Genomic DNA, 13,037 nt, shown 5'->3' with positions numbered 1-13,037 from the left:
CAGTGGTGCAGTTCCCGAACCAGGCAGTGGTGCCGCTCGTCAGAAAACTCTCGATGCTCACTCTGAACTTCTTCAGGCACCTCAGGCAGTAGAGCCGTTGTTGGGCTTTTTTCACCACTTTGGTTGTGTGTGTGGCCCACTTCAGGTCCCTCGAGATGTGTATCCCGAGGAACTTGAAGTCGCTGACCTGCTCCACTGCAGCACCATTGATGACAATAGGTGCGTGCTCTCAATCTGGCCTCTCTCTGCCTAGTGCAATCCTATTGAAATTAGGGGAGGGACGATATGGGTAGCTCACGATACGATATCTGTGGCGATATTAGGCCTCACGATATTAGATATATTGCGATATTCAATATATTGCAAGAGATTTCATCAAAGATATATCACGATATCTATAACTGAAAATGATAAAATAACCATAAAAGTCTGGAATTATGTATTTATTCCAAAATCTTACAAGATTCTTTGTCACAAACTGGCCAATAAGTACATGATTCTTACCTCCTCCCAACAGTAAAACACTGACTGCAATTTCCAACTTGTCTGTGTCTGTCCAGTGTTCACAACAATGGGTACTGCAATATTATATCAATATTCAGAGAGACGCCGGTTCTGGTGTTATCAGTCAGCCATCTTTATTTCAGAACCCCCTGCCTCCCCGCAGGGGGCAGTCTTATCACAACATCTCCCCTCTCAAAAAAAACAAAAACAAAAACTCAAGTGCAACAACACAGTCATCAACTTTGGGAGAAAAAGGCTAATGTATAAGAGAACAAACACTCATAACAACACCCGCATCAATCAGTACAATGTTGTCTTTTTTCGAATATCACGAGAGGAAGTATCGCGAGATATATTGATATATTGCCACATGCAAACGTTTCTTTGTCTAACAAATTTATTGTGTTGTTGAGGGCCTAACGTACTCAAAAAGTTGTGCAACTTTTTGCAGATTCATGTTTGTTAGTTGTTTTTATTTTATTGTCTACAAAATGCTACTAATGCTACTTACATACAGTAGCATGATGTTTAGACTGATAATATTTAGGTTTGATACCTTGTATGTTATTTACTTTGTAGCACTATGTAGTATGTGTTCGTTACAGGGACATTAAATACATCTTATCTTATCTATTCATGTGACCATTTGATGTGATCAAGTGATCTTGCACTTTGTAAGTCTCTCTAGATAAGAGCGTCTGATAAATGAATTGTAAGCATTTGCACATAGTGCACAGTGCACACGCACCCACACACGCATTGCACAGTGCACAGTACACAGTACACAGTACACAGTGCACAGTGCACACGCACGCACGCACACCTGAGTCCTGGAATTTGTAGATACAGTAGCCTATTGTAGATAACAGCTTTGTTTTTTAATAGAGACAATGGTAGAAATTGTTTCTTCTTTTAATATTTTTTCAACACTGCAGTAATTAGGCTATACAAAATGAAAGGTTTGAATGATTGTTGACTGTTGCTGAGAAAGCCTTAGGAAGACAAGAGCAGAAGAATCTTTGATTCAAAGTATATTTTGTGGAAACTATATATTTTGTCACAACAAAACTCATTTTGCAGAGCTATTTGACCGAATTTAGTCAATATTCACTTGGATCACGTTAAATTCGATCAGTAGTATATAGACCAACTTGTTATAAGTTTAACATTTGTATACAACAACCTCACATGAGCTGCATGGCAATTCATTTTTTCCTAAACAATAACTTATTACAGACACTAGCACATGTGTGTGCTGGGATACACCCAGTGTTGTCACGTAATATAGAAGCCTCCACCAGTCCTCAGTTGAACTCAGCTCTTGCTTACACTTAACGAAGAGGAGATGTATGATTTAACTTGTCCCCAAAGCGCCCCTACCGACCCACCTCTGTCTCTATCGTCTTACGGACTACCCTGTGTTCTCACAAGTCAAGTTGCACGGCAGCAATCAAACACCCTTTATGACTGCACTGGATTGTTCAGTCCTTTGTGCCTCTCCTCGCTGCCTTCAGACATTCAAAGTGAATTGCTTTGCAAGATTCACGCACGTTAGGTTGTTGCCGGGGAAACACTTTGGCGCCATTACAAAAGGCAGCAGTAGCAGCCAGCTGACTGCATGCACCAGCTCTCCGTTCCTCACAGAGTTCCTGTGCACTCACTGTCAAATATCTCATCACCCCTCCTCTGCCCCCGGTCAATGAAAAGCTAAGCCCACCCCACCCCTCTCTCCCCCCATCTCTTATGGTGCATGGAGGATGTCCATGTGAGAGGGGGAGGTGGCGTGGGAGACGAGACGTTGGACAATTCAGCAGTAGAGCCAATGCTGGCCACCAGGCTCACAATGTGAGGTCTCTGTATACAGCACTGGACCCAACACACAGAGAGGCCTTTCTCATGAGTCCTCTTGCTCAAGCAGTCCCACGCCAGCATTCCTCTGTTCCCCTAATTATGCAGCAAACACATGCCCATTCACGTGCCAATCACGTAACATGGCCAACCTCAGCTTCAGTGCCACTCAGTAACATGATTAAGGAAGCAAGCCGGATGGTTTGGTCCAAGAGGGCAAACTTGAAGGAAGGACAGAGATTTGATGGAAAGTATTGCATAACAGTGATAATAAAAGACTGGTTGATTATGTTGATGTGCCTTGAAGCGACAAACACGGCTCCATGCTGTGTCCCTTGCTTCTTTAACTAAGGTCTAATGAGCCTGGAGCTAGGGTTCATCTCATGTCAGAACCATAATCATATTAATGTTACTGTGTTCTATAGAACTTCCCCCCTCAGCCACCTGCACATCTCAACATGACACTTGAACTGTCAATGCATTTAGCATGGGACAAATTCAACCCCCAGATTCCCAGATGTTCCAGCTGACAAGGTTCCCATCTGCAAACGTGCTAAGCCATGCAGCAGAAAAGAGTAGGCTACAAATACAAATGTGTTATAACAGAAACAAAATGCATAAACAAATGCAGAGCAGCTTCACAACAACAACATTTTTGTTTAAGTAGGAACAGAAAATGGGATTTTTAGTTGAGCCCACTGTTTGGGAACCATGCAGTGCACTAAACACCACCAACATGTTGATTATATCTTGGCCACGCACCAACTTTATTCTGTCACAAAGACAGAAAAAAACACTTAGGCAGGAAGGGAGGTGACGGCAGGACCCCTGTTGGGCTGGGGAAGTTGAGTGATTATTGGCTCATACTCAGAAGTGCTAAGGCATGAAAACCACACCACTTCTTTATCTTTATTGACGATATGTTCATGTTTTGGATGGGCGATGAAGAGGGACTTTAGTTATCCATTTAAACTCATGTGAGACAATACATTTACCAGACATTAAACTAAGCAAATATGGAGTTAGAAAACACAACAATCTTTAGGAAGCCCATGGCTCACTATAATGCCATTCAAAAAAGAATATGCTAACACAGGTTCAGTGACAAAGGGACCAATAAACGATAGTGAGTAGTGAACAAAAACAAATGAGACCAAACGATCTTACTCTGCTAATTATATTTTCACGTAATTAGCGACGGGGACAATCTGTATAATTTTGTTAAAGAAACGTTAATGAAAGTTAATGTACTTCCCAACCCTGCAAATATGACGTGAGAGCAACATGCTGCTGTGTAAATATAGTCAATGGCTCTGGGGGTAAGTGTTAACTAACTCACACCTCTCTCAGCTATTGGCTAGTAGACTATTGTGCCTGTGCCCAACATACCTAACCCCACCCCAGCCTTGTGGGTCAGTCAGGGTACTGGTGGAAAGTATGCTACTGTTGGGAGAAGGAGAGAGGCGGAAGGCAGTTCCGGACGCAGCAGAGAGGACAGAGAGAAAGTGTAAGGGGTGAAAGTGGGTATACTTTAAATATGGGCACTATGACAGTAGCGTGGCATTGGTCCGACCTCCCGTTAGTCCGACCATTACTAACACTATCCCAAACCCTAACTAACCCTAACCTCACAGGAAGGCATGGGTGATTTTGCAACCCGCAGCACGGGGGATTTGTAACCCGCAACACAGGTGATTTGTAACCAGCAGCACAGGTCAGACTGTCAGACTAACGTGATGTCTGACTTAAGGGAAATCCCCACTATGACAGGCAAGGGCAGAGAGCTAACTGATATGATGGAAAGAAGGGAGCAAGGCCAGGAGTATCAGAGTTCTTTTTTTTAACTGTTCTTACCACAGGGTGGACGCGGGAGGAAAAATGGCCTAGACATTGACAATCCTAAAGGAAGAGTATATCTAGTATGTCTTGCAGTTAGGATGCAAGGAGTAGAGGTGGAAAAGATGATAAATACCTGGGTCACTTATCCAAAGTAATGGGTGGAAGAGAGGTGAAAAGGAGAGTGCAGGCAGGGTGGAACAGATTGAGAAAAGTGTCTGTAACAGAAGGCCAGGGTACCACCAGCAAGAGTGAGGGGGAAGATGGTAGGACGGTAGTGAGACCACCAGGCATGCTGTGTGATGGGAATGAGCCGGAGGAAGAAGTTGAATTGATCTATGGCTCATGATATCAACTAAGTAGGCTATGCATTATCAGTGGTTCCGAAACTTGGGGTCGGAAACCAGGGTGGTCACCAAGTTATTTTGGGGGGTCCCCAGATGATTAGCTTAAAGGGATGTTTCACTTATATAATGAATTTAATGATAATGAATTTATTTATATAGCACATTTCAAGACATAGTCACAAAGTGCTTTACAAAACAGGGTAAAATAAATAAATAAACAACAACAACGTAGTCACAGCTACAACACGATAACATTGAGCACAGCATAAAAGCATACACACAAAAATAGAATAAGGTATATAAAAATAATTTAAGAAAAGGCCTTAACGTAAAGGTGGGTTTTTAGAAGGGATTTAAAACATGATACAGATGTTGCAAGTCTTAAATGAATAGGTAGGGCGTTCCATAGTGTGGGAGCCCGGACTGCAAATGCCCTGCCACCTTTTTTGATAAGATGGGCTGTGGGGGTCTCAAGGAGCGCTTTGTCAGAGGACCTGAGTGAACGTATAGGCTTATAAGGAGCCAGCATGTCAGAGACATACTGGGGGGCCTGACCATTTACAGCTTTAAAAGTAAAAAGTAAAATCTTAAAATCAATTCTATAGCTAACCGGTAACCAGTGAAGGGTGGCTAAAATGGGGGTGATGTGGTCCCGTCTTTTTGAATTAGTTAGCAGTCTGGCAGCAGAATTCTGAACGAGTTGGAGACGGGATATAGCCTTCTTACACAGGCCAGAATAAATCGAGTTACAGTAATCCAAACGAGACGAGATAAAAGCGTGGATTACCTTTTCTAGATCTGCGGGTGTCAGGAAGCTTTTGATCCTGGCTATGTTCCTCAATTGAAAGTAGCAGGTTTGCACTACTCGTGTTACTTGGGGGTTAAAAGTGAGGCCGGAGTCAAAAAGCACACCCAGGTTACGGGCGACCTCTTTTACGTTAGGGGATAGGCTACCGAGTTCTGAGATGAATGGCTGAGTGGAATTAGGGGGACCGAAGAATATGATTTCTGATTTGGTTTCATTCAGTTGTAAGAAGTTATTTGACATCCAGTTTTTAATATCGGAAAGGCATGATAGGAGACTGGATAGATTACCTGTGACACCGGGTTGTAGGGGAATGTATAGTTGCGTGTCATCTGCATAGCAATGGAACTGAATATTATGGTTACGGATTATATTGCCAAGGGGGAGCATGTAAATAGAAAAAAGGAGGGGGCCAAGTATCGATCCCTGTGGTACACCACAGGTGAGGGGGACTGGAGAGGAACAGGCTTCTCCGATCACCACTGAGAAAGATCTGTCCGTTAGATAGGAGCGGAATAAATTCAGGGCTACGCTCTCAATGCCAACCCAGGTTTCTAGGCGGTCAATTAAAATGGAGTGATCAACAGTGTCAAACGCAGAGCTAAGATCAAGAAGAATTAACAAGGAGCAGTTACCGGAGTCCGCAGTGAGCAGTAAATCATTGGTGACCTTTAAAAGCGCTGTCTCTGTGCTGTGGAGTGCTCGGAAACCAGACTGGAAAACCTCAAACGTACTGTTAAAAGTCATAAAATCAAGCAATTGAATGGACATGATCTTCTCCAACAATTTAGATAAAAATGGGAGTTTAGAAATTGGTCTATAATTATTCAGGACCAGGGGATCAAGGGAGGGTTTCTTCAGTAGTGGTTGGACCAAGGCCTTCTTGAAACTTGCTGGGAAAGAGCCAGTGGACAAAGAGCAGTTCATGATGGATAATATGTCTGGACCAACCGTATGGAGAATCTCTTTGAGGAATCTGGTGGGAATGGTGTCGAGTGGGCAGGAGGTGGCGCTCATGTGAGAGACTATATCTTCTAGGATTGTCATGGAGATCTGTTGAAACTGGGGGAATTTGGTCGTTAATAGGGGACAATCCGAGGAGACTGTGGGTGCAGAGGAGATTTTCAGCCTGATGCCCTCTATTTTTTCCACGAAGTGGGAGACAAACTTATTGACCATTTCTGGGGAGGCTTCTAAGGGCTGACTTGGAGGAGGGCCCATTGCGGACTCAATTGTCTGGAACAGTATTCTAGGGTTATGTGATTGTGAAGCAATGAGCTTTGAGAAATATTGGTTTCTGGCATCTTTCACAGCTGATTCATAGTTGGACATGAGATCTTTTAGGTAGGTTAAGGAAGAAGTTAACTTGTCTTTTTTCCACCTCCGTTCTGCTCTCCTGCACTGCTTTTTGATTGCCCTGGTATGGTCGTTGAGCCAGTGCAGGCCAGTTGTTTTGGGGAATTTAACTTTGTATGGTGCGATGGAGTCTAGGATATTCGTGCATGTTTTATTAAAGTCGTCAACTAGGTCATCCACAGAGTGAAGGGGGAGGGAGGAGGTGTTCGCATGGGGCTGGGGGTCTAGAAAAGCCTGGGAGAAACGCTGACCGGAACTAGAGTTGAACACACGGGAGCGGATAGAGGTATGAGGCCTAGGATCTGGGAGAGGGATCAGGGTCTTAAAAAGCACAGCCTTATGGTCGGAGGGTGGAAATGATTCTAGCTCTAGGTTGTTTAAGGAGACACCAGCAGAGAGCACAAGATCTAAGGTATGTCCCTTTATGTGGGTAGGACCTTTAACTGATTGTACAAGGTTAAAAGACTCATAAAGATTAATAAAATCTCTAGCTAAAACCGAGGAGGACGGACAACAGGTACTGTGAATGTTGAAGTCACCCAGGATCTGCACCCTGTCATGCTGGGCCATAATAACTGATAAAAGCTCTGAGAATTCATCTATAAAACCAGAAAGTTTAGGAGGCCTATAAATTAAAACGCATAAAAGGGGGAGCTTACCTTTAATTAAAAAGGCAAGAATCTCAAATGAGGAAAAGCTGCCAAAATCAACTAAGGAGCATTTAAAATTATTTCTGTAAATAAGTGCAAGACCACCGCCCTTGCTTGTCAGTCTAGGGCGATCGAGACAGGAGTAGTCGGGAGGGGTGGCTGCCTTGAGAGAGACCATGTCGTGGGGGCCCAGCCAGGACTCTGTGATCATGAAAAAATCAATGTTATTTGACATGATGTAATCTTGGCAAATAGCAGACTTCAGATGCAGGGATCTAATATTCAGGAGACACATTCTAACAGGAGAGGTGGCAGGAGTGCAGATGACTGCGTGATGATGAGTAGGGGGTCTGATTAGGTTGTTTATGTTGACTGATCGTGCTGGTGGAATGGACTGGTACGGTCTATTTCTAATGAGCACTGGTATGAACGTAGGACTAGCACAGGTGGCATGGGGCGGGGGGGTAGGAGACAGTGGTAGACATGTGGCTAAACATGACACAGGAATTACTGAGATGTGAGTGTCAGAAGAGGTAGTTCTGAGGTCAGAATTATAATTACTGCAATTATACACGTTATAAACAGAGCAAATAGCGGCAGGACCCACCCAGTTAATACTAGAGACTGAGGTGGGTCTAAAAGTCTGCTTCGGGTCATGCCGCGGTACATATCATAGGTTAAAAGCTATGAATTTAATAAAATTATCCTGCAGGACTTTAGTTCCCTTTCTATTTAAATGAATGCCATCCTTCTTATACAGTCTGGAGATTTGCCAAAAATAGTCAAAATTTGGTATGAGGTCGTAACCCACGGCATTGCAAAAGTTCTTCAGCCACAGGTTGGAAAGAACTTGGAAAGGGGTCAGATATAATGCAGCGTTTTCCTAGACGTTCTATACTACTGCATAGGGCTTCCATGTCAGTTTGCATCTGGATAGATTGTTTACGCATGACGTCATTGGTGCACACGTGCGCGATGACAATGTTGATGGTAGGATGCCTTTCCACAAGCACTGGAGCAAGCTCTGTTATTTCGGCTATCTTTCCCCCAGACAGGCAGTAAGTAATAGCCCCCGGTAGAATTAAGTGGCGAACTAGACTATCCCCCAAATATATATGCCCCGCCCCCTTCCTATACAAACCCATTGCAACTTCAAACTTCATTTTAACCATGATAGATTCATTGAAAAAACCATATTTTTTTCTGGTGACTGATACTGTCCTTCTAATACATGAGGGGCAGTGGTTTTTCATTTACTGTTTTCATTTATTTTTAAAATATATTTTTTTATTCTTTAGTCTTATCCATCCTCCTGGAGTCCTCATTATTTTCCAAAAATAATTATTAAAAATAAATTAAAACCACGGCGCCATCACGTATTAGAAGGAGAGTATCAGTCACCAGAAAAAAGACGGGTGTTTTCGATGAATCTATCATGGTTAAAATAGAGTTTGAAGTTACAATGGGTTTGAACCTACATAAGAAACTTACAACACCTCCTAGTGCGAGGCATTTTGAGCTTGTGTTTGTCTATTTTCACAATATGTTTCTGTGGAACCGAATCAAATTCAATGTAATGCCTGTACAATTCCAATAGCCCAGCAGCTTAGCTCCAACATATAAAGGAATCGTTCAGTTTGTGATAAAAGCATGACATTTGGTACACTTATAGCCAAAGGCATCCCAAAACTAATTGGATGTGGAGCCATCATGGATTTTCAACATGGTGCCCATGGCAGCCATTTTTCAAAATGGCGGCCAGCAACAACCGTTTTCTAATGAGTTAGGGATGTCATATATTGCAGACACAAGTTAAATTTATTTGCCATACAGGTATATGTACTTGGTAATGTGTTTTTGGGATAATTGAACATTCTCATTTAAAAATGTATATGAGTCCATAGTCCTTACCAAGTCCGCACCAGTCAGCACCATAGCCATTACCATAGAGTCAGCACCATTGAGTCAGCACCAGAGTCAGCACCAGTCAGCACCATACTTCTTTAACATAATTATGATGGAGAAAATAAAACTAACTAATGTATTTCATCATCATAGGTTGATTCATTCATGTTGTTGTTCTGCGGGCATTAGACATTCAGCGCGCGTGCGCACGCACACGCACGCACGCACGCACGCACGCACACACACACACACACACACACACACACACACACACACACACACACACACACACACACACACACACACACACACACACACACACACACACACACACACACACACACACACACACACACACACACACACACACACACGATTGAAGGTGAATGAAGGCAGGTATTGACACACAATGTGTCTTGTTGTCCTCACTTGATGCAATCATGTGTAGATGTTGTCAGTTACTGGGAAGACTTTGCACAGAAAATGAGAGTTAGATTATGTTGTGTATGTGGCCTGTCTATGAACACATCAGTTCTTTGTATATCACTCGTGTGTGTCCTTGTTTAGTTTAGTTTTGTCAAAGCAGCTTGTGAAATCACTCACTCATTTTCATTTTCCTTCCACCCAACTTCAAAGCTGGCAATTTAAACGTTCAAACGTACTGCATTCTTAATTCTCGTCGCCAATGTGAGGTCTATTGTGGTGAACCACTCCCCCTGTGTGATAGCCTGTAGGACGTCGACTATGCAAAGCATCCGAAACGGAAGGACCATGAGGTACACATTTAACCCTCTTAGGTCTAGTATAGGCCTGAGAGACCCATCTTTCTTTGGGATCAGAAAGTAGGTGGAGTAGAAGCCATCGTTCTGTGAATGTGGGTGAACCATTGTTATTGCTTGTTTGTCCAAGAGCTTGGCCACCTCTTGAGACAAACACTGGGCCTTCACAGGGTCTGTGACTGAAGTCACCCTGACCCGGAAGGTGGTGGGGGTCGGCGGCGGAACTGCAACCTGTAACCTTGGGACATTGTTGTAACGACCCATGCATCCCTGGCATGGTCTGCCCAGTAATTCAGGTGCTGCTGTGAAAATCTGCCCACCGCCGGCCCCAGACCCTCAGGCTGTGCCTGGGGGGTTAATTGGGGGCTTGGGGGGACGCCCTCGCCCACGCTGGGGCGAGGCCGCTGCCCACCTCTGGGCTGATGTTACCATCCGCCTGCCGCCGCCTGGTCACGTTGCCAGGTCTGTGGCTGAGGATTCAGGTAGCCCAGGCATCCCGGATCCCGTGCGCCAAGTGGCTTAGAGGGTCGACCTGGTGGTGCCATCGAGCCTCTGGCCCGTTGACCCCAGTCCTCTGAAGCCTGCCTTGACTGCTGCCTATGCTGCAGTGCCTCGTTTGCCTCTGGGCCAAACAACTGGCCCGGCACCACCGGAAGCTTCTGTAGCGCCTGTCTGCAGCTGTCAGACATAGGTGCCTGAGCAAGCCACACCTGACGTCGTGTCACAACCAAGGTGGACATGAAACGGCCAAGTTCACTCGACATTAAGGCGAAGGACTCAAGAGCCACATCGTTAAAGTCGCCCAACTCACTCCCTGGCCCACTCTCCAAGATCTTGGACTGGGCGAGGAGGAGCACATAGAGAGAGTTCCCCAAACGGGCCATTGTGGCCGTAGAAGCGTATGCCTTTGTCAGCAGGTCATCAGTGACTGAGCACTGGGACAGTGGTTTTTTTTCTTCAGCGCCGCAATGCACTGGTCTACAGGAGGTATGTGAACCAGTCCATGTCCTTCTGCTTTGTCCATGGAGGCCAGCAGGCCTCCATGGACTGTACCATTGGCCGTACCATTGCCTTAAGGCGCTCTATTTCAGCCCGCAAATCGTCCATCTCATGGCGATATGGAGCAGTTGTGAGATGTGACAGCCACCGTTGACCTCTTCTTGGCCGGGTGACCGCGCCCACTGCGAGACCCGCGTTTGCGCTTCACCTTCCCATCAGAAGGGACCCCAGAAGGTGGGAGATCTCCTTTGAACAGGAGGTTCTCCACCTCACGCAGCCTAGCCCCTCTCACAGAGAGTGGTAGAATGCCACCGTTCATACATGGGTCAGTCAGGGCTTCCCTGAGATGACCGACACCCAAGCATGTCGGACACAGGTCATGGCCATTGTCGACTTGGAGCTGAGCGCTACAGGACGTACACGCCATAGCTCAGTAGTCTCAGGCCAGTTGTATAGCCAGGCAAGACAGCGAGAACTGTACAATCACAGAATGCGTCAGTAACCTCCAGCAAACGGTGTAGCTAACCGGTCAGGCTAAAATAGCTTGCCGTTAGCTTAAAGTCAATTAGATACTTAACCGGGCAATCCCAGCGAGAACTGTGCAGCCACAGAACGCATGGGAACCTCTAGTAACCTTAATTTATTTAATTATCTATTCTTAATCAAATTAAGAATTAAATTATATTAGTTTATCAACAAACAATTATAACTAGGTAGATTAGGCGAGTGCTGTGGGAAACCAGCAGCACACAGCCAACACCCAGTGTGTGGAGGAAGCCCTTTCACAACACCATATGAGACAGTGTGTGTAGCTAGGGATCCTCCAGACAAACAAAGAAAGGTGGTGATAATTTGACAACCACATCCTTAAGAGGGCAACACTTTGTGCTCTCTGCAATAGCTACAGGCAGGATGTCAACACCACGACACATATAGTGTCTTAACAACTCTTTGGACCTGCAAATACATAACTGATGTACAGATTCTAGGAGCTAAACTTACCGACTACACTCACGTGACCAAGTAGCGAGAAGTTCAAAGAGGCCCGCGTAGGCTGTCACGTGCTTATATAGCTAACCGGGACGCACGGGCAGTCTACACGTGAAATGAAATGAAATGAAATGAAATGAAATGAAATGAAATCTATATTTACCCAGGGTATCTGGGCTAAGCTCAAGAACTTGTTTCCAGCCAGGCCCTGCTCATAGAACACATTTCATCGTAGTGGTTGATGCCTTGTTCAAGGGCATTTCAGCGGTGGTAATTTTAACGTGTCGGACGGCTGATTCGAACTGGGAACCTTCCGGTATCTAGACCGCGCCGCTATCCGTTCGGCCACCGCTGCCATCGGCCACCGCTGCCACATGACTTTGTTTATATTAAGTAAACCTTGACCTGCGCAGAGCGCGAGAGGCATGCACCTATATGTAACCTGGTGGGCAAGGAATTTACTCTTAATGATTAAAAATGACTACGCCACCTTGATATTGGTATCAAGGAAATACAATAACTCTAAATTGGGTTCCCCCTTATTCACAAGTTCGCCAATGAGATTGAGACATGAGTTTTCCCCCAAGCATATGAAAGTTTATTTAAGTTAGCTCAGAACAATGTTGCAATAGCACATTCATTTATTATTAATATATATTAATGTAGATGCAATGGAATTCATTTCTAAAACAAACCAAACAACAAAAACATTATACAGAAGAAATGGCTCAAATAATAAAATCAAATGCTAAAATCAGTCTAAACAAAACAGCAGTGATGACATCAAATTGGAAGGAAGTGGAAAGGAAGTGGAAACGACAGACATTTAGTACACTATAAACAAAGAAGTCATTGCAAGAACAATTTTATATGTTGTTTTATGCTGGCTATTTGAGTGTTTGTGTTCATTCACATCTTTCTCCCCTCTGGCACATGAGCTCATCACTCCCAGGCACATGAACTCACCCTGGGTAGGGTAGTAGTAACAAAATAAATAATTAAAATACTTATTTAGTAC

Source organism: Electrona antarctica, assembly GCF_951216825.1.
Source record: "Electrona antarctica genome assembly, chromosome: 4".
In the NCBI taxonomy this organism is placed as follows: domain Eukaryota; kingdom Metazoa; phylum Chordata; class Actinopteri; order Myctophiformes; family Myctophidae; genus Electrona; species Electrona antarctica.
This window is presented reverse-complemented; position numbering follows the sequence as displayed.